The 23,529-nt window shown below is 36.9% G+C and overlaps 1 protein-coding gene across 8 annotated transcripts in view; it reads left to right on the top strand.

The window, feature by feature from the left end:
• The window catches only part of NCOA3 (nuclear receptor coactivator 3), a 125,787-nt gene that overhangs the window by 61,766 nt on the left and 40,492 nt on the right, over window positions 1-23,529 (top strand). The gene's annotated exons all lie outside the window — the stretch shown is intronic.

The following is a 23,529-nucleotide window of genomic DNA, read 5'->3' on the forward strand; positions in this document are numbered from 1 at the left end:
TGAGCTTTGTATGACTGTTCCCTGGCTTACAGAGAAAAAAAATATAAAGTCCTCTCGCTTACATTTGAAACAGTTCTTTATCTGCTACTTTAGGCCTCCAGTTTCAGCTCTTGCTATTTCCCAATAAAATCCTTCAGTTAATTATGGTATACACCCATTATATTCTGAGCATAGTAGAGAACTATCTCCATAATATTTATCTTAAAAAACAAAACTTTATATGGAAATTTCTAGTTCACAAAAGTTAAAAAAATAGAGTATAAAGAATTATCTAGATATCCTTAGATTCACTCTCTGGTTTTATTATTTGCATTCATGTGGGCTCTTAATCCTTCCTCTCTTTTTTTTGAATTATTTGAGGGTTATGTTACATAGAATGTGCTTCTTTCCTTTAATACTTCTGCTTATTCCTATGAATAGGGTCATTCTCTCATATAACCATTGTATGGTTATCAGCTTCATAAATGGATGTTAATATAGACCTGTTGTCCATCTTCCAGTTTTGTCAGTTGACCTAATAAAAATCTCTCCCAGCAGTTTCCCTTGCTTCTTGTAACAGAAGTGAGTCTAAGCTCAGCTCAGGTACTACATGTAGTTACTATTTTTCTTTAGCCTCCTTTTTCCTGGAATATTTCCCCAGCCTCTTTGTCTAGTATGACATTGACATTTTTGAAGACTGCAATCCTTCCCCTCCCTTATGTTCTTCATTTTCTGTTTGAAACAGGATTAGAATGAGGTTATGTGTTCTTGGCAAGGATACTGCATAGGTGATGTGATACCCTGAGAAAGATGTACACCTTCTGGAGGCATAGGATGTCTTCCGTCCCTCATTGGGATGTTAATTGTGATCACTTGGCCAGTGTGTTGCCTGCTTTCTCTGCTGTTACAGTTTCTCCCCCTTCTTTAAGCAGTGATGGGGGAGACAATGCCAATACCATGATTCTCATCACAGTTTGCCCTAGATTTAGCATTCATTGATGATTCTTGTCTGATCTAATTTTTTAGTATCATGCTTCCAAAATGGTCATTTTCTCATTCTGTTCCCAGTGGAGCTTTTTCATCATGCTCCTGTGTCCTTGTGGGAAATAATTTTAGAGACCAAGATCCCTGGTAGGGGTCCTTGTTGCTCCTAGATTGTCTTCTCTTCTTGACCCCTTCAGTGGACACAGCTAGGAAATCAGTGCATGTTTATACATGTACATACATAAACATACTTGTTCATGTACACATGTACGTAGCAACGTGCATCTACGTAGTTTATAAATCATGTGTTTATGTCAGTATGTCCAGTTTCGCTCCACATCTTCAGGGTTTTTTCTTTGCACCTCTTACTTTATATTTTTATATCCATTTTTATACCACTGGAGCCTTGGTTCCCAACATAGTATATTTATTCATTTGGTCTATCCTATAATATATCTAAAATCATTTCAGATTTGCTTTGCCCACTTAATTATAGTAAACAAAGTGAGTGGGGAATTTGTATATAGTTTTGCTCAGGACTGAGAGGAAATCCTATATTCATTTTTTTGACTTACATATTCATATTTAAAATTTTTTTATTTTTAAATTTTTATTGGAGGTTAGATTTACAGTGTAAATCACTGTAAATTTCAAGTGTAAAATACTATATTTTAAAAATACTTGAATTAGTCCTCCCTCCTCCTACCTTCCCTTCCCTCCCCATTTTTGTTTCCAACCCTTACTTGGTGCATGATGTAGTTGTGATATTTGTTTGAAATGAAATAAGGTTTATTTATTTGTGTGTTTGAGTTTCAGTTTGTTTTAAAATGCTCCTCATTCTGATTCTGGTTTTATGTTGATTATGTAGAATATGAATACGTTTTCAAAGGTCAAAATTACACAAAAGATAGACATTCCCTTCTGTATCTTTTCCACCCTCATTTTCCCATTTCTCAGAGGAAGCCACCTTCAGTGTTTTCTAGAGTGTTTTCCTGTATTTTCTTTTTGTAATGATAAGCAGATATATATATATTTTTTTTTTTTCTACCCCAATTGCTCACCAGTAACAGAATCTACTTGGCAGTGCAGGAGATGCAGGTTCAATCACTGGGTTGGGAAGATCCCCTGGAGGAGGAAATGGCAACCCACTCCAGGGTTCTTGCCTGAAAAATCTCGTGGACAGAGGAGCCTGGCGGGCCGCAGTCCAAAGAGCGGCAGTGGGTTGGACACGACTGAGCAGCAGCAGCAGCAGCAGCAGCATAGTTTGCATTATGTGCATATACCGTAGGTTATTCAGTCAGGTTCCTACGTATGGGTATTACCTAGGTTGTTTCCAGTATTTTGCAGTTAAAATGATGCTGCAATGAATAACCTTGTAAAAGTATATTTTCATATTCTTTTTTTTTTTTTTTAAGTCATCTGTATTTGTTACAACTTTTGAAAGCAGAATGTGACTTGAGCACTACATTTCCATTCACAAAACTTGCTCCAAGTTACTTTTCCAGCGGCTTTACAACATGCCGGAGCAGGCTTATAAGTTTGCTACTCTAAACAATATTTTTCTTGGGAAAACAAGCCCTATGTATGGACAGCGACTCCAATCAAGTTGGTTCAGCTTAACACACTAACTTCTAGAGGCCTGGCACATGCAGTCATAACTACAGGGGATGGAAGTTTTAAAAAGTATATCCCAGAAGATGAAAACTTTCTTTAACAAGTGTTTCTTTTAAACATCACGGTATATACTTCAGAACACTTCAGTGACAGAAAATTTTGGTCTACTAAAGAATCCGCTTGATGGCTAAACACTTCAGACCACAAAGTTAACACAGGTTACATACATACCTTACAACACCGCTCTTCTGTCTTCTGGCTTCAGTCTGGAGGATCCCCAGACACACGCCAACAGGATCTACAGGATGATCAAGCTTGGTCTCGGTATTGATGAGGATGACCCCACTGCTGATGACAGCAGTGCTGCTGTCACTGAGGAAATGCCTCCCCTGGAAGGAGATGATGACACGTCCCGCATGGCAGAAGTAGACTAAGCGCTGCCTGAGCATCACTTTGCTGTGTGTTCAGCACTCTGTCTCCATTCCCTCTAATATGTTTTCAAATATTTTCATATTCTTGAGGGGGATATACCTTCAGGATAAATTCTTAGAAGTAAGATTACTAGGTTGGAGGGTAAATGTATATGTAGTTTTTGTTAGATGTTGTCTAATGACACTCCATAAGCATTATGCCATAAACATATGGATTCACACCAGCGATGTGTGAGAGAGCCTGTTTCCCCACTCTCATATTGTATAAGTTCTACTTAGTGTTTTTTTTAGCTGCGTCCACATTATTGAGTGTATCAGTAGTTTATTTTTATTGCTGAGTAGTATTCCATTGGGCTTCCTATTTTTGGCTTCTATGAATAAAGCTTCTAGGAATATTTAAGTGCAAGTTTTTGTTTGGATTTTTTTCCCTCTTGAGTAAATACCCAGGAGTGTAACTGTCTTATGTTAAGTGTGTGCTTATCTTTATAAGAAATTGAAACTGTTTTCTAAAGTGGCTGTACCATTTTATATTCCACTTGCAGTTTATGAGAGTTCAAGTTCCACTTATATCTCTTTATGAAACGTCTGTTCAAATTTTGTGCATTTCTTAAATTGGGTAGTTTGTTTTCTTATTGTATGACTTAAATTTTTCTGGGTACAAATTCTTTTCTGATATATTTTGAGAGTATTTTCTTCTGGTCTTTGGTCTCCCTTTTCATATTCTTGAATTTTTTTTTTTTTTTTTTTTTGAGAATATAGACATTTTGAATAAAATTTTTGTTTTGGCTTATGAGTAATCGTTTTTTAGTGTGTGAAGAGATCTCTGCCTATTAATGAGTTTATGAAGATTTTTCTCCTTTGTTGTAGAAGTTATTAATTTTATCTTTATATTTAGGTCTGTGATCCATTTTGATTTAATATTTGCATGTGATGTGAAGAAAGGATTGAGGATAATTGAGGATAAGTTTTAAAAAACATTGACATTCTGTTCCATGGCTATTTGTTGAAGACTCTTTTTTCCACTGTGTTGTTTTTTAATTGTGTGTGTGTGTGTGTACATGCGTGCTCAGTTGTGTCTGACTCTTTGCTACTTCATGGACTGAAGCCTGCCAGGCTCTTCTGTCCAGGGAATTTTCTAGGCAAGAATAACGAGTAGGTTGCCATTTTCTCCTGCAGCAGAGCTTCCTGAACCAGGCGTTGAACCTGTGTCTTCTGCGTTGGCAGGCGGATTCTTTACCAGTGAGCCACCTGGGAAGCCATTTATATATATAGTCAGAATCTGTTTCTGGTCTTTATTCTGTTCCATTGATTCATCAATCCTTAGGCCCATCAATCCAGTGCAGCTTTATAGTGAAGCTTGAAAGTAGGTGGTGTGAGTGTATCAACGTTTTCTTCTTTGTCATGATTTCTCTGGGTAATCTAAATCTTTTAGAATTTTGGTACAAATCTCAGGATATGTTTGTTAGTCCCTGCAATCTTGTCAGTCTCTCTGAGAAACTGCCCTGCAGTATCTACCCAGCTTGACCATTCTGAATTCTGGTTATTAACTTGTCCATTCTGCAAGATTGCTGGGCTCTGTTGGAGTTCTCCCTCTGTTGTGATCTGGGAAAGTTGCCTCCTAGAAGGAAGCCTGGCTGAAGGCAGGGCTCACGTTCTCATGCTGTTCCTTCTCCCCTCACGCCCAGTTGTTTCCCTGATCTCAGGGGCCACAGTTTCTCACTGCTTGTTCTCTGATATTTGAGTATAGTTTGTTCAGTTTGTGTTGGGATGAGTCTCATTATTCTCTCTTGACCTAAATTGGAAGCCCACAGTTGATTCTTGAGTTAATTTAAAAAAAAAAAAAAAAAAAAAAAGGCTCTTCTCATGCTGTGCCAAAAGGAGCAGAAAGATATGTTTAACCATAGAAACTTCTTTGATTGTTGTTTTATTGACTTTTGGGGCTGTGCTGTGCAGCATGCAGGGTGTTAGCTCTCTGACCAGGGATTGAACCCAGGTCTCCTGCCATGGGAATGTGGTGTCTTACCTACTGGACTGCCAGGGAATTCCCTGAGGGTATTTTATTGAACAGCTTCTGAGACCAGAGGATTTAATTCTCTCTGGAAGTTTTCCTAAGGAATATAGGTTGCATTTCTAAAGTCTCTTTTATTCTTGTATCTTGAGACTAGGAAACCAGTCTCAACAAAGTCTACTAGATTTCATTTGCAGGACCTATAAATATGAATGAATTGTCCCTCCTCCCAGTTCATCAGATTTACTGAGTCTCTGGCTTACTTTTGATGCTGGTCCCTATAAGCAAAGAATAGGTACCAGGCCTATAGGTATTGACTTATAAACTGAAGTCATTATTTGTTAATGATGGGCTTGTTATGCCTGACTAAATGAGAATTATTCTCAGTTATGACAGTCAAGATGCAGACTTGATCATCCAATTATCCTGATAAATGTGTTGACAGATTTTTATTAAACCTATGCAATTAATATTATTGACATGAAAAGTAGAGAGACTCAGTTTGTATGTTTCTGTTTTTTTCCCCTGCAATTTGAGGACCTCGAATCAGGTGCCACATAGAATGCTTTTAGAGTACATAAGTGTAATTTATTAAATTGAGGGCTAGATAAAGAAGAGAAAGAAAAAGGGCTTCTTTATAGAACCCATTGGAAAACATAATACTAAACAAAAATATTCTGAAACAAATAACTGCAGTTACAATCTTCACTAGTTCATTCAGTCCTGTGTAAATCTGTTTTGCTGAATCTTTTTTTTTTTTTTTGCCGTCTGCTTTGAAGACATCATCCACTTAGGTGTATAAAGGGGCCTAGAAATTTTGACTTGGTTCTCCCTCCAGTACAGTTGTGAAATTGTGTAAGTTACCTTAGGTCAGTAGTCTGTCACCCAGAATTTATTTCATAAAATATTTAGATTTGTTATCTTTTATTTATAAAAATATTAAGATATGTAATCTTTTCCATGAGAATCTTAGACTTCAAGGCAAACAGCAGAGGAAAGCCAAGCCATCGATTTGGCAGTTAGACATTTTGGATGTCCTTCATTCATCATTATGGACAGGAGTTTTCAACTGATGTTCTTAATTGTTGGACTGAAGGAGTACTTTTAGTTCCTGAAGTATTTGAAGAGACTAATTGTCACAGCTTTTACTGATGTGAAAATGTTTATTTCACATTCATTTTTGAAGGATTCCCTGTATATAAAATTCGGTGTCAGTTACTTTAGCACTTGAAAGATCTTGTTCTGTTGTCTGATTGTTTCTAAAAAGGTAATTTTTATCTTTGTTTCTCTGTATATATGGTCTTATGGTCTTTTTTTCTTGTGACTACTTTCAAGATTTTCTCTTGATGTTTGAATTTAAATACTTGGACTATGATATACTTAGGTTTGGTTTTCTTTGTATTTATTCTTGGAATTAACTGAACTTCAGTGTGTAGACTGGTGTTTTCATCAAGTTTGGGGAAGTTTTGGGCATTATTTCTTGAAGTTTTTGTTTTTGCTTCAGTCTCACTTCTGGGGCTCCAGTTAACATGTTTGATAGACCATTTGCTATTTCTCACTTGTCCTTTCCATTTGTCTTCAATTTGTTTTCCTTCCATTCTTCAAGTTTTGATAACACTTTAAGTTCAGTTACTTTATTTCTTCTCCAGTCTGAATGATATTCAATAAGTACTTTCCTGTTTCAACCTTGTTCTTACAACCCAGTGTTGTAAAGGGCTTAAGCCAATGGATTTATCAAAGTTGTATAACTAGTTTGTGATGTAACTGAAGTTAGAACTTACATCTTGATTCTTTGCAAATTTTAGACCTTTCCTTTCTGTAATTTGTGAACTTTATGCTGTAGTAAGTTGCAGTCATTTTAAATATTCATGCTGAGGAGGTAGAGGATACTGCTTAAACATTATACAGTTGCAGAAAATTGAAGGTAAGTTCTTATTTGTGGCTTAAAAATGATTTTTAATAGAAAAATGTAAGTATCACTGAAGTCAGTAATACTTTAGAAACTTATAGATGACATTACTCCAGCAATGAAAGTAAGTCTTTGGTTATTTAACAGAAAAATTCAACTTTAACTATAGAAATTCTAACATCATGACTTTCTGGAGTTTAGGCTGTGATATTATTCATGATCTTGGAAATAAACTCTTTGAATACAATCTCAGTTAATGGATGTATTTCGTGTAGATTTCTGAAATTGATTATTATGTCATCTTTGTTAAAATTAAAACACTGTATAGTTGGATAGAGGAATAAAAATATTGCCAAGGCCAGGATAGTTATCACATGCTTTCATATCATATTTTATTAATAATACTGTAGTTTCTAAAGTTCTAGCAGAAGTCCTGAGCATCTTGATATTTAGAAAAGGTATTGCACATGAATGATATTCTAAGTTGTAAGAACTGTATTTGTTTCTGTCCTTCAATTTAGTTTGATATTGCATTACTAGAGTTTAAAGATAACAGTTTTAATTATAAACTGTGCTTTTTATGCTTTATAATTAAAATGAATTAAACTTATGGAAATCTGTAAAGCAACTGTTATTTAAAAACCAAACAGTTTAAGTGAACTGCTCCTCCCCTACTCAGTGTAAATGAATGATGATTAGATTAGGATATGAAACTATCAGTAAGATGAAGATATTTAAAATTGTTTTTTAAAGTGACGTGCATAGGGGTGGGTTGGAATCTGTGGTACTTGGTGATGACCAACCTGGTAAAGGCCATACTTCTTGACTATTTTCTTTTTGTAAAGACTGGTAGGAAATTCTAGTGAATGTGGCTGGAAAACAGTAACTTCTTATTGAGGACTTCAGATGGGCCAGTTCTATTGAAAGCCTGTTGTTGGAACAGCTGTAAATGGTGCAGTTAAACTCAGAGATTCCATGAAAAAAGGAGTAGAGTATTTGATGTCATAAGTTTTAAGGTTTCTGGGGATTTTTAAGGGGAGGAATGGAAATATTTAAGGGCTTGGGCTCTGATATTGGAAAGACGTGAGTTTAATTTCTAGCTCCATCACTTACTAGATATTTGACCTTGAGTGAGTTATTTTACTTCCGTGTTTTCTTATTAAAAGGAATAAAGTTGAATTCTATACTTTCATCTGTTCTCTGTATCAGAGGACTGCAGTGGAGATTGAGTAGTAGATGAAATACACTCAACACGGGATCTAGCTCAAATGTTAGATTAAGTATTTTTCCACATAATTTTTAAAATTTAACATTAAAATTATGCAGTATTTTATATGAGCAAGAGTATATATTATTTGTGAGTTATAAAGTATACTTTGATGAACACCTGTGAACCTACTACTTAAATTTAAGAGCGGGATGGTTGTTAGGTATATCCATTCCCTCTGTTTCTCCATGAACTCATCTTTCCTGGATCCCAGAAGTAAACAGTTTCCTTTAGTTGCAGTTGCTTTCAAAAAAGTTTGAAAAGCTACACATATATGTGTTCCTGAACAACGTTCAGTTTTGTCTTTTAGCTTTACAAAAATATAAGGAATGTAGTATATTTGCTTTTTTAACTTTTGATTGCTTTTAAGATTCCACCATGTTGTATATGATTTGTTTATTTTTTCTTCTACTGTATTGTAGTCTTCTGTATGGCTTTATTAGAATCTTTTACATTTGGGATTGAACATTAGTTTTCTCTAGGTCTTGATGTATGAATGATATTTCAGTGAACATTTTAATATATGTCACTTGTTGCAGAGAGACTTGTTATTACTCTAAAGTTTTAAAAGATAAACTTGATTTTTAACTGCTGATGTAATAAATTTACTTTTAATGGGGAATTTCTTGAGAAAAAAGTAAATTTTCTTATTGAAATAGCCCTGTTTCATTAGCTAATTTATTTTATACAAGTCATTTATTATTTATCACAAGATTGGCAGTATGTACTGCAATATTTTTAAACAACTTTATTAAGGTATAATTTGCAGACAGTAAAATTCACCAACTTTACATTTACAGTTTGAGTTTTGGCAAGTGTAACCATTATCTCACTTAGGACGGAAGACACTCCCGCCACCCCCTAAAGTTCCCTTCTGCACCTCTACAGTCTGTCGTCTCTGCTGGTAACTGGTGGCCATTGGGCTGCTGTAAGTCACTGTAGTGACTTCCTTTTCTTGAATTTCATATAAATGGTAATCCCCTTATGTGTGTATTATTTTGTAATTGTTCCACCTTTCCTGAATATTCTATCCTTTTTCCTCTTTGTATTTTCATTTTGGAAGAGAGAGGAAAAGGGAGTGAGGGAGAGAAAGAAAAAGTATGTGTGTGTATTCAGGCTCACTGGTTCCACTCCTCTCACCAAGCAGCTCTGTCCATGGACAGCATTGTTCATTTTTGTTAGTGATTTTGATTTTAATACTCTCATGTGCTTTTTTAGAGTTTCCGTCTCTCTCCTTACATTCTCCATCTGTTCCTGTATGTTGTCCACTTTTACCATTCGAGCCCTTAGCATATTAATCATACTTAAAATTGCACAAGTGATTCCACTTAGAAAATTTTAAAGACCCTGCCTCTTTCCTGTTTACTAGCAGTCTTCGGAGGATTCTTATATAGGTGGCCACATTAAAAACTTGTACTAAATGTTCACAGTAACAGTGTTCATGTTACCCGAAAAGTGGAACAGCCTAATGTCCATCAACTGATGATTGGATAAATATATATCTGTGTAATGAAGTACTGTTACATGTTACAAGATGGATAGGCCTTTAGGCTGAGCCAGTCACACAGTATGAACTGTCCAGAATAGGTGGATCCATAGAGACAGAAAGTAGGTTAGTGGTTGTCTGGGGTGAGGGTGTGAGAGAAGTTGGGTGGGGTGGGGGTGGGGGGATGGAAGCATGAGGGGAGTGATAGCTAAGGGGTTTCTTAGTGCAGTAATGAAAATGTTCTGAAATTGACAGTGGTGACAGTTTAATTGTGTATTTTAAGCATGTGGTATATGAATTTTATCTTTTAAAAATTCTTGCTGTTGGTATTTTTTATTTTTAGTTGGAAGATAGTTGCTTAACAATAGTGAATCATATGTTAATGAAGCTGTTAGAGAATATAGCTGATGTATTCAGGAATACTAAGAGTTCTATGATGCCCAAAAGGAATTTTATGGGAAAATATGGGTACTTTTCTAATGGCACTGACTTGAGAAGGTGTGCTGTCTATCTCAAACTTTGATGAGATTCAAAAATAACATGTTAATTAAACTCACCTCAATTTTTAAAAAACCTTAGTCTTTGTTAGTTGGCCTGAAATTACAGGGTTAATGTTAATTCCAGCCCCATATCTTCATTTGTTAAGAAAGTTTATGTCAAAAAGACTTTATTCAAAAAAGAATTCAAAATTATACCCAAATCCATCTACACTTTCTATATGCCTGTTAAATGTTTGTAAGTTACTTGTGGATATTTTGCAGTTATACATCCAGAAATCAGTTTTTTGCTCTCAAGCTTATAAGGCCAATTAGAAGATACTAAGAAAGCCATAATTTGGTGGATCTGCTCTCTTGGGCTGATGAAGTGCTATGGTTTTAAGTGGAAAAGCGAAAGTTATTTTACTTGAGATAATCTGACTACACTAGAGCCCTCACTCCTTTTTTATTTAGGTTTTAAGCTTTTAAGAGATTCTTTCTGTGCAATGACTGATGACTAGTGATGTATTTTAAATGTGGAGGTCACTAGTTTTATGATACATAGGAGAATATCAGTGTATTTATAACTTTGAAAGCTTAAGTTTGAATTTAATGTTGGTGAAAGATCAATTTACTTTTCAAAGATAGTATTTTTTTTTTTTTTAGCACAGGTCACATACTACACAGAAAAACTTTAAAAATTCCTATTAATAGTTTTGTTCTATTATTAAAGTGAAAAACTGCTTAAACTGGTTTGCTTTTAAGGATGAAGCTTTCTGAATATGTAGAGAAAACTCTTTAAGTTATAATATCCATCTTTGGCACAAATAACAAACTATCTAAATTGCTCTACTAGTATAATCACTATTTTTCTATTCTTGGTAAAAGTGGATGGAGGTAAGGTTGTAGTAATTGTTCACAGTCAGGGTTTGTTAAAGGGACAGTTTTATTAGACTTGGAAAATATAGACATAAAGTCATCAGGTTGGTAATAATATAGATCTTGTAGTACTTAATTTTGTAGCTTAATTAAGAATATAATTGGCCTTAAATATCAGCTCAGTGATCCAGAAATACAAATAATCTGGTTTATATCACAGTTATCAGTGGCCCTGTCTCTCATGTGCCAAACTCTTAGAGTGGTTACTTTTTTATTACTCAGTTTTCAAAAGAATATGTCTGGAATCTGTAATTTTTAACCTTTTAAAGCCTGCATTATTTTGAAGTTGATATTGAAAACCTATAAACTTCTGAGCTTGAGTACTATTTTCTGTGTATAACCATTACATGCAGCTGGTGTGCTCAAAATTGCCTTTTCTGGCACTCTGCTTTGTGAAAAATGGTATGTATTGGACATGAGTGTATGACAGCTGACATTTATCAAGGATAACAGGAGCTCATTTTCACATTTTAAAAACTTTGCATGTGCACACATGCTCAGCATATGTTCCTAAGATTTAAGTATATTTTCCATCATGTATCAATCTTTAATGAACTTCACATATTAAGCTCATACTGTGTGAGTCCACAGTCAACCTAAAGATCAGAAGTATAAGGCATTTAATTCACCTCCAAAACCTTTCATAGTTGAAAAATCATTCCAAGTAAAAATGAACCTAATGTTTTCCAGGTAGCACTCCTATCACATAATGTGTGATTTGTCATTACTTTCATTCCCCTACTATAAAATTTGCCCCTCATGTAGAAAATGGCCTTATAGAAACTTTATTTTTGCTACATCGACTGCTAGCATATTTTTATAGAGCTAGTTGTTTCATTGGAGGGTGACCATAAATAGAATTGGAATTGGATGATTCTTACTTAATCTAGTTCTTAACCTTTTAAAGTTTTCTTTAAAATGAGATTGTGATAATAATTTAAAAAGAACTTTAGAACTGCAGAGTCCATAATGTGTTGGCAAGCTTGTTAATTAAAATAACACCTTGATGGTTGATGCAGGTTTCAGATACTGCAACCCTTGGATATGTTGACATGCAGATCACATTGAGTTTCTGCAAGGTAACAGGAGACATGCTTTGACTTCAGAAGATAAATTGGCCATGCACAGCTGTAATCCTACTGTCTCTTCATTTCTAGACTTGGTTTAGTAGTATAAGGTCTTTGATTTCTAAGCCCTGGGAAATAAGTTGAAATATACTTTTTGTGTGTATTAGAGTTTATATTTTGGCTTTCGATAAGCCTGTTATGTGGTGTAAAGGTACCATGTAAATTGTAGGCATGTTATTACTAAAGTAACTCCCAATTCCATTTGAAATATAAGAAGCCCGAGTTTTGTCCCTTTCTGTTTTTCTTTCAACTGTTGAAAAGGAAGCCATTTTATTAAGAATGATGAGTAATGAATGGGATTTTAAATTTAGGCTAGTTAAATTGCCAGTGTCTATATTTTTAAAAAATTGTAGTGGAATTAGTTATGAATTTTAACATGATTTTTCAAAGAAGAAATTGTCCTTAAATTGCGACCCAAGTGTCCTTTTTAATATAAGATACTGTTTCAACAAATTATTTTTGACAGGGAAATGTACAGTATCAGAGAAGTTTAAGGAAAATATTTGAATTGTTTACATAAGAGCAGTTTAAGACCACTACCAAACTACATTTGTAGATCTGAGCATCTTTGGGAATTTAGTGCTTCTCAAATGACATCTCTAATCTCCTGTTAGGTCCCAAGGTTTAGATCTGCTTAATTCGTGGCAAATAGATGAGGAAACAGTGGCAGACTTTATTTTTCTGGGCTCCAAAATCACTGCAGATGGTGATTGCAGCATGAAACTAAAAGATGCTTACTCCTTGGAAGGAAAGTTATGACCAACCTTGACAGCATATTAAAAAGCAGAGACATTACTTTGTCAACAGAGGTCCGTCTAGTCAAGGCTTTGGTTTTTCCAGTGGTCATGTATGGATGTGAGGGTTGGGCTATAAAGAAAACTGAGCGCCGAAGAATTGATGCTTTTGAACTGTGGTGTTGGAGAAGACTCTTGAGAGTCCTTGAACTGCAAGGAGATCCAACCAGTCCATCCTAAAGGAGATCAGTCCTGGGTGTTCATTGGTAGGACTGATGTTGAAGCTGAAACTCCAACACTTTGGCCACCTGATGCGGAGAGCTGACTCATTTGAAAAGACCCTGATGCTTGGAAAGATTGAAGGCAGGAGGAGAAGGGGACGACAGAGGATGGGATGGTTGGATGGCATCACCGACTTGATGGACATGGGTTTGGGTGAACTCTGGGAGTTGGTGAATGACAGGGGGGCCTGGTGTGCTATGGTTCATGGGGTCGCAAAGAGTCAGACACTACTGAGTGAATGAACTGAACTGATTCTGCTAATATTGGAGTTGGAAATCACACAAATACATTGTTTCCTGAATTTATTTGAGTTGTAGAGGTAGTTATTTTATAATTATTCTCTCTTTAAAATATCTTTGATTCTGTCTGTAAATAATAAGATTCTTGTGGGAGCCATCTTTCAGGCCTACCATTTGCTCACCACTAAGCTTTTTTTTGGTTTGTTTTTTTGGATGTGTGATTTTTTAAAAAACTTGCTTTCAGCAACCTTGTAAAGGTGATGGTATATCCACTCTCAAGAAAAGAACATTAAGATGCAGAGATTTAAATTTGGCAAATACCGTATTGGGGCTTAGATCAAATCTGTGTTCTTTCCGTTTTTTACTTCACTGTGCTGCCTTGCTGGTTGGGTTCATCAGTCCCCGCTCCCCACCGCACCCCGCCCCAGTTCAGTGATTATGTGTGTGGTGTCTGGTCTAAGAATTGATCCTAATCTATTGAGTTTTGTTTCAAATGTGGGCTTAAGCATCCCGTGCTAACCACATCTATTCAGAGTTCTGATATTTGGTGCTCAGATAATGGACAATACCATCTTTTTTATACTTAATAATTTATGAAGTTTTGTATTTTATTCTTTTTAGAACATTGTTGCTCTATATATATATTATATTTTCATGGCTGTTGATTACTTATTAAGGATTGTAATCATTTAAACTTATTTGAAGATTTTATTGGGTGGTTAATTCATCTTTTGGAATCAGTGCAATTTCTTGGCCATCTTTCTTAGGTCAATTTTTAAATCCATTTGTTAAGTTTAGATTATAATTTGTATCTCGAGTGGGAAGTATTTCTTTGTTTTGGTGCACTTCGTTGTCCCCCTTTCCCTGTCTCTGGCACTCATAGCTTATTTGTGTTGCATTCAGAAATCATTTCCACCATACCGTTGGCCTATTTTCAAGATTCTGTTCTGAGGTATTATTGTAATATCAGAACTATGCATGACGTGGGTTTTGTATGTTCATATTTTCTTCGATTTGCAATGGGGTTACATCCCAATGAGCCCATTGTAAGTTGAAATGTGCCACTGCCCAGTATCATGAGAGAGCATCCTACTGCTTGTGGCCAGCTGGGAAAAAAATAAAAATTCAGAATTTGACGTAAGGTTTGACTGAATGCATATCCCTTTTGCACTGTTGTCAAGTTGGAAAATTGTAAGTTGAACTTTTTAAGTTGAGGACCCAACTATATTACCTTCCCCACTTTTTTTTCTTACATAACTGTAGGTAGCAGTGTGATATAATCATCTAGATAGCTATTGATAGAGCTTTTTTTTTTTTACCTTTCAGGAATTTTATGTTTAATTTCTACTTATGAGCCTTGCTTTTTTTTGTTACCTTGTGCATGACTTAATTTCTTGAGTTTCTTTGCTAGTTCCTAGTGCTAGGGTTTAGTAGGTTCATAGAGTCATCAACTTATTGCTGTATGTTTGTTCTGTGTCTTGGTCCACAGACATAATTGTTATGTTTTTTATGGTTGTATCTTTCAAGATTAAAAAGACTATTTTGTCCTTATTATATTAAGAGCAAGGGGGGAGAATGTCATTGGTTGAAAGCAGATTCCACTACTTCATCTCATCAGGAAGTCCTCTGTTCTTTTGATCACACAGCATGGCTTATTTATATAGGCCTGCATGTAGTAGATACTGGAGTATTTATTAAATGAGTGTGTAGAGAATCTTGGAGAAGCTGTACTGGTATCAAACCCTCAATCCCTACTTTAATCTAGGACAGTGCTTCTCGAAGGTTGGTTTGTGAACCCTTGAGAGTCCCTGAGAACCTTTTGTGGAGTCCACAGTGTTAAAATTGTTTTATAGTAATATATTTTTCATTTTCATCCTGTTAATGCACTGATGGTACAAGAGCAGTGATGCATAAAACTGCTGGTGTCTTAGCATGAATCAAGGCAGTGGCACTACCAGACTACTGGTCGTCAGTTATTTTTTTCACTCCTCTGTGCTCAGACTTAAAGGGAAAAAAACAAAGAAAAACTTCACATAAACTCCACTTCTTTATCACTTGGGATTGTCTTTGATGAAGGAACAAAATTTGCTCATTTCATTAAATCTTGACAGTTGAGTACTGTATTTTTAACGTTCTTTTAGTGAGAATGGAAAATATGCAGAAAACACTTCTGCCTACCAAAGTAGGATGGTTGTCTTGGAGAAGAACACTTGTGTGATTGGCTTTTATACACAACAGGCCACATTTTTTCATGAAATATAATTTTTACTTGAAAGAATGACTAACAAACTATGGTTATTGGAATTTGGGTATTTGGCAGACAGTTTCTTAAAACTGAGCAAGGGGAACCTATCGCTTTAACAAAAGCATCTGAGAGTATTTGTTGACAGTGGTAAAGTAGGAGTTTTCAAGTAGAAATTATGTTAATTTTGAATCTGTTACCATGACTGTGACAGCTTCTCTGCACTCAAAGACTTTATGAATGAGATGGGTGGTGATATTAATGTGGAGTTTTTGATATTGTATAATGTATCAGGATTTGAAAATCTGCTTATTTAGTGAACCAGTATTATCCAAATGATAATGTTTGATGTTGCAGAATCATGCATGGGTAAAAGTTTTTTTCAGAGTGTAAGTTAGTATTTTAATGTAACAGTATGAAAGTTCACTGATAGGGTTTCAGATTACACTTTGCAACTGACCTTTAAGAAAGTTCCACTTTCTTAATGCCAGAGATTGCTGGCAATACCAGAAGCGAGGAGAGGGTGGAGCAGATCTCCCTTGGAGCCTTCAGGAAGAGTGTGGCCCAGTCATGCCATGTCATTTTTGGACATTGAGCCTGGAGAACTTCAAGAGAATATCCTGTTGTTTGTGGTAACTCGTTACAGTAGTCACAGGAGACTTAATACAGTAAGCAAATCTGAGTAAGTTGTATTCAGGGTATGCCTCATTAGTTTGTTTTGTTGTGTTTTTTGCAATATTTTGTAAGTTTGGAAGTATTTTCAAGTGAAAACTGAAAGTACCACTTGTCATTTTAGCATAATATCAAGGAAAATTATTTATAATGAATTATAAAAGGCTGTTGAAATAGTCCTTCCTTTTACAAGTACGTGTGACTGGATTTTCTTCATATATTTCAGTCAATATGACATATCGCAGCAGGTTGAATGCTGTAGTAGATAAGAGGATCCAGCTGTCTTCTGTTGTCTGACATTAAGGTTTGTAAAAACGTGAAACAGTGCCACCTCTCATGCGATTTTTTTGTTTCAGGTTATTTTTCATAAAATTGTTTACAGTAATGTATAATGACTTGTTTTTAAATGTAGTAATACTTCAAGTGTTTCTCAGTATTAATTTCTAGTGTAGTAAATATTGATAGACAATAACCAACATAACCAAAGCTTTTTAGAGTTCAAGAAATCCTGATATTAAAAAGGTGGAGAACTGCTGACCTAGTGCATCTGGTTAGAACTGTACCAGCTTTTGACTTAAACTTTGCACCTCGTTGTATCTTTGAATAGCTATGTGACATGGTGTACTATGTCTGGTACTCAGGTGTTCTTGCTTTTAAATTACATGAAAGTCTTAGTTGCTCAGTCGTGTTTGACTTTTTCTGACCCCATGGACTGTAGCCCGCCAGGCTCCTTGAATCCTTGGAATTCTCCAGGCTAGAATACTGGAGTGGGTTGCCATTCCCTTCTTCAGGGGATCTTCCCCACCCAGGGATCAAATCCAGGTCTCCTGCATTGCAGACGGATTCTTTACCTATCTGAGCCACCAGGGAAGCCCTGTGAATTACATATCAGCCATTAATTTTCAGTGGAGACGTTTTATAGCCCAGAATACAATTTGTGATTCTACCTGTACTAGTTTGTTGATTTCCTGGGACTGGGTCATCAGCTTGTTGGAGGCCAAAACAAAACCAAAAGAAACCCCCAAAACAATAACAGCAAAAAACTTGTCTGTTTTGATCAGCAGTTCATCCTAAGTATATTGGTATAGCAGATGCAGTTTCCTTTGTGTGGCCAACACTCATACTCTTTAAGATCCCCTGGAGAAGGGAATGGCTAGCCACTCCAGTATTCTTGCCTGGGGAGTTACAGGGACTACGGAGCCTGGTGGGCTGCAGCCCATGGGGTCGAAGAGAGTCGAAACGACTGAGTGACTAACACCTTCACTTTCACACTTAAAAAAAAAACAAGAAAAACTTTCCCTCCTCCCCAGTTTTATTGAGAAAATTGTTGACATATGTCACTGAATAAGTTTAAGGGGTTTAGCAGGATGGTGTGATTTATACATATTGTGGCATGATTGCCACTATAGGTTCAGCTACACCCATCTCACATAGATACGATAAAAGGAAAGAAGGAAGGAAAAAATTTCTTCCTTGTGATGTGAACTTTTTAGGATTTACCGTTAACAACTTCTCTGTATTTCATACAGCAGTGTTAGCATAGTCCTCATGCTGTACGTTATGTCCCTGTTACTTTGTGACCACTCTCGGGATGCTTGCTGAAGTGGGTTTTGGTTTTAACCAGTTTAGTTGTATGAATGGTTTTACAAGGGTTCATGATTAAAATTTTACCTCAAATGTTCTCTCACGATAATGAGATGCCCTCCCCCCTTTATTTATTCCACATGCATAGGCAGGTTTGTGAAGTACACAGAAAGGCTCTTTTAAGTCATGAGTCATAGAACTGACCTTTGAATAGAAAGAAAAAAACCACACTATGTTTCATGTGAGATTATTTGAGTGATGATCTTTTCATCCTGTTCCTCAGTAGTTCATAGAATCGCTTGCTGCAGATTTCTTCCCTTGAACAATCATAATCTAGAGGTACAGCTTTTTAGCTCCACATAGTATAGTAGGTATATTTTCGAGGAGAATAGGAGGCAGTTGAAGTTTTTTTTGGACTTTAGCTTTTTTCAGCCATGCTACCACTACATCACCCTCCAACAGGTAAATGATGTTAGGAGTGCATTCCTACTTTCTTTTCAGACTTTGGTATATATGCTCTCATTCACTGTTTGTATTACTGTCATCCTGAAATCAGTAATGACTTTTGGAGATTTATTTGAAAAGAGAACTTCTGTTATCAGACATATAACTTCTAGGCATATGGAAGCATTATTTTTTTAAAAAGGATTCTTTTGAATTTAAGGTTTTTTAGTGTAGGGGTGGAATTAAAATCACTAAAGAGTAGCTATGCTGTGAAGTCAGAAAAAGAAAAACGGCAATGGAAACAGCTAGGACTGAGCACAGACTAACTGTAGTCTACATGATGACCCATTCAGGAAGTCTTATGAGTCACACTTGCCTTGTCGTGTTGCTCAAGTAAGAGGCCATCTGCCCCAGCGTCTTTTCTTTTCGAGAAGGAAATCTGGCTAGGATGTTTTTCCTGTGATACCTTATTTTCTCTTTTTCTACCTTCAGTACCTGTTTTTGGAAAATTAATTCAAAGTGCTTCGTCATCTTGTATTTCCCTGTTGGTAATTTTTGAGATGTCAGTCTTATAGGGAAACTCAGTGTAGCTTCTCTGTAGTCTCGATACTGGTGGACAGAGCGAACTTCAGGACTGCAGGGGAAAGTGTCTTGGTACTTCAAGCTTTCTTCCTCTGCAGACACTCCCATCTTATCAGATCTGTCTTGCAGTTGACCCGTGGTCACCATCCCCTGTATCGTTCATTGCTTGACCAGTGCTGCTTCTACAGCAGCTTTGCTGCGCTCAGTCGTTTGGTTGCCAGGTGACTAATGGCATCATTTCTTTAGTTTTAACATTTCTTTAGAAAATTTGTTTAAAAATTACTTTTGACGGCGCTGTGTCTTTTCCTGCTTGGTGGGCTTTTCTCTGGAGGAGCAGGGGCTCCTCCCCACTGCGCTGTGCGGGCCCTCGCTGCGGCGGCCCCTCTCGTTAGCGAGCGTGGGCTCGGGCTCGCGGGCGTCAGTAGCTGCGGCCTGTGGCCTCGGTGTCCGGCCCCCGGGCTCTGCGGCCCAGAGGCTCAGGACGCGTGGCTCGCAGGGGTAGAGTGTCTTTTCTTGCACTAGACGGCCTGGAATAGGAGAGAATGAGGAACATGCTGTGATCATCTCCCCTTTATGTCTTTATTGCTTATTAATTAAATTTATATCAGATTTTATTTTTGCTCTGTGCACACACTCCTCTAACTCCCCACTGCTTATCTTAATCCAGAGCTTTACCACCTACCTTAGGAGGTTGAACACTTTCTTCTTCCTTCCTTCCTTTCTTTTCACTTACATTTTCATTATGTGCCAGGGGACAGCCTTAGGTATAAATAATACTTTTGATGTAGAGATATTTCTGTCTGTCAAAGAAAAAAAAAAAATCCTCAAATCCAGAAATAGAAAGAGGTCTTAAAAAAGAACCAGCACTCTTTGCTTTACCTGGTACATTTGAAGGTACTTGGATAACCTCTTCAGAATCTTCTAAAAGGTGCCTGCTTACTCTTCAATTACAGTTATTTATCTTAAGGACATAGACATCTATGTCAGTAGTTTTATTCTGTCTTCATGGTTTTATGTTAGCTACTAACTGCCATTCACCACACTATTTCAGTGGGAAAATATTTTGAATTCCAGTCAGCTGTCTGTACACTGAAGATAGCCTGAATAGTTCTGGCTAATTTATTTGTCTGAAGCTTTTTAATTTGTTGTTGTGTGGGATATTTAACTATTTGTTTTTCAAATGAGAACAAAATTGATTTTGCTGAACATACATCTTTGTTTGGTATGGTGTACCTTGGAGGGTTCACCGTTTTGCCCTATTCCGGTTGCTTGCTTTTTATTGCTTTTCATTCTCACAATAAACATAAGAATATGGAAGATTATTCCCAGTTTTTGCAGGCAGTCAGCTTCCTATAGGTGACAAAAGTCTGATTCCAACAAAGCCCTGCTGTCATTTTATCGTACCACAGTACATCAGCTGAAGAATTCAAACCCTTGAGTTTTACTTTGATAGATATCTTGAAGCCAGCATATTTTTTTTTGGAATGGGAATATCTAAGTGAAAAATGACATGTCGGAAGAAAAGCTAAACTGTTCTACAAGGTATTTAGCCCCGTCCCCCTAGTCTTCTCTGTATTTTAGGAGTATTGTGGTTGGTCAGAAGTATAGCTGATGGGAAGGGAAGAAAGAGGAAAACTGAAGTTGGAAAGAGGAACACAGGGAATGGTGGTATTAGGAGTGAAAAGAGAGAGGGAGTTTGTAATAAGATAGTCTCTGCACGTTTTTATAATGGTTTAGAGCTGATAGTTTAGAAAGTGGAGACAAATGTGGATAAGAGTAGAGTGTAGTATTGAAAATGTGATGAAGTATGAAAAATGCATTAGAATAAAGGAGGGGATGGCTTTAAAATTAAATTATTTTATTATTTTTGGCTGTGCTGGGTCTTCGTCACTGGCAGGCTTTCTCTAGTTGCAGGGAGTGGGGGCTACCCTTTGTTTTGGCTCTTGGACTTCTCACTGTAGTGGCTTCTCATTGCGGAGCCCAGGCTCTTGGCGTGGGGTTCAGTAATGGGGGCTTCAGTAACTGCCGCTTGTGGGCTCCAGAGCACAGACTCAGTAGCTGTGCAGCAGGTGGAATCTTCCCAGACCAGGGATTCAGTCCCTGTCTCCTGCGTTGGCAGGCGGGTTCTTATCCACGGTGCCACCAGGGCAGTCCCGGGACAGCTTTTTCTAATCGGATAATTGGGGATGGTTTCACCAAAGGTGACAGTCATTTGATCCTAAAGGATGACTAAAAGTGTTTTAGTATTGTAGATAAGAGAGGGATAGAGGGGACATCTAAAAAGAAATCAGTGACATAAGGGTTAAATACACATAGGAGCTGTTTTCATGACTATATTTTGCCAGAATCTTTTAGGTTACTTGGGTGGTGGAGGTGGTGGTGAGGAAGAAGTACAACTAGATAGTATGTTGTTTAGGAATGAAATAGTTTATTATTATTAATAATAAATAATGTAATAGCTGAATCAGGTTTAGGAAGTTCAAGCTTATCTCTCATTCCTGTGAATGAGAGATTCAGCATGTTAAATTGTTGGAGTCTCTCTAACCTTTAAAGCTACCGAAGAATTACCCAACTAGTTAGTACTGTCAGGAGAGGGTAATTTGATTTCAGTGGAATTGGGTTGCTTAACTCCCTCTGCACAGTGTATATTTGTGAACTTCATCTCTGTTGTTCATGTAGAGGTTGAGAAGTCTCTTGGCAACAAGCTTCCAGTTGCATCTAGCACCTGCCTTGGCTAATTGCTATGCCCAGTTCTGGTACTGGAACCTCTGGGGAGTTTGTGTTTGAGTTCAGCTTCATCAGGCCTAAACCAGAGCATCAGTGTAAAGGGGCTTTGGGGTCAGCTGTTGGCTGAGAAGTGGTACAAGCAGTACAGCGAGAGAGGAGAGATGAAGCCTTGTGGATGAGATAGCTGTTACTTCATGTTTGGATGTTTCTCAGCTCAACTTACATGTTAAAAGTAAGATATTTTATTGCTCTTTGCTAGCCCCTTTCCAAGTCTGCAGGCATTAATAACCAAAGAGAGAGGAAAAGAATTGACCAGGACCTGAGATTTATAGTGTTTTGTGGCAGATGTCCACACCAAGGTAGTTTATTGTTGATACCCTTCATATGCTTTCCCCCTGTTTTTAAAAAACTGTGGGCTAGTAGGTTTCCTATCAGTTGTGCCTTCATTTTAACACTTACCAAATTATGTTGTTATAATTGTATGTTTTCCTCTTCTGCTTGCCTGAGAGTTCTCATAGTGGGTGGTGGGTGTCATTTATCTCTTATTTTCTGGTCCCAGAATGGTCTGGGCTTGCAAATGTTTGAACAGAAATGAAATTAGATTTAAAAAATGGATTGCATTAGGTGATTGATAGTGCATCCTACTAAGCATACCAGGTTCTCAACAACAAAACAAAAGGATATTGCAAGTTAGTTTTTATTTGGACCCCGCCAGCCCTTGGCTTTCGGCTCTTATCCTCCATACCAAGATTCAATTAAAACGTAAAGGTAGGAGATAGTCACTGGTGAGGAAATGTCCATAGTGGCTCCATGTTTATGGATTTACCTCCTCCTTTGCTTTTTTGTCCCTTAAACACACACGTTTTATTTCGTTTCCTTTCTTTGCTCCATGGTGCTGGTTCTCTTGGAGCTGCACAAAAGACTGAAATAAAGCCTCTAATTTTATATTTTAGAAAATATAATCTTGTAGGATCAAGCCTAACTGGTGATGACTATCTGTATACTATATTTGAGTAAGAGTGTCAATTTGGAACTGACATTTTGGGTAGTGTGTTTATGTACTGATGTCTCATATATCTTTCCCAAGGGTAATTTTTTTCTAAGTGGCTTAATCAGCCTCTAGTTTTATATAATGTTTCAAGCAGTTTTCAATAAATAATTCAAATTCACAGTTGTATGAAAATTTTCTTAAGTTACTGAGATTCTCAGGAGACTCCCAGAAATACTCACTAATTGACATATTTAATCGTACCTTGTATAATATATCAGACAGACAAGCCTGATAAATAAACCAGATTATTGGTGGGATAGTCAAAAGTACTTGTCTCTAGCATTTAATCTTGGGAAACCCAAGAATGAAAATACTTGACAGGTTATTTTGGTTATAGTTGGGGCTTCCCAGTGGCTCAGATGGTAAAGCGTCTGCCTGCAATGTGGGAGACCCAGGTTCAATCCCTGGGTCGGGAAGATCCCCTGGAGAAAGAAATGACAACCCACTCCAGTACTCTTGCCTGGAAAAGTCAATGGACGGAGGAGTCTGGTAGGCTACAGTCCATGGAGTTACAGAGTCAGACACAACTGAGTGACTTCTCTTTCTTTCTTTTTCTTTCTTTTGGTTATAGTTAATGCTTTTCTGAGCTAAGTTTTTTTCCTTGCCATGTGAGCCACTTACTGTTCTATCAAGTAGAAATAAGGGTCATGGTTAGTAGAGGGCCATTTTTTTGGTGACTGTAGAGTAGTGGTTAATTTTTAGAGGCTTGAGGGAAATAGCGGCATTAGTACCTGCTGAGCTGGAGCACCTTG

Source organism: Odocoileus virginianus, chromosome 9 (genome assembly GCF_023699985.2).
Source record: "Odocoileus virginianus isolate 20LAN1187 ecotype Illinois chromosome 9, Ovbor_1.2, whole genome shotgun sequence".
Lineage (NCBI taxonomy): Eukaryota > Metazoa > Chordata > Mammalia > Artiodactyla > Cervidae > Odocoileus > Odocoileus virginianus.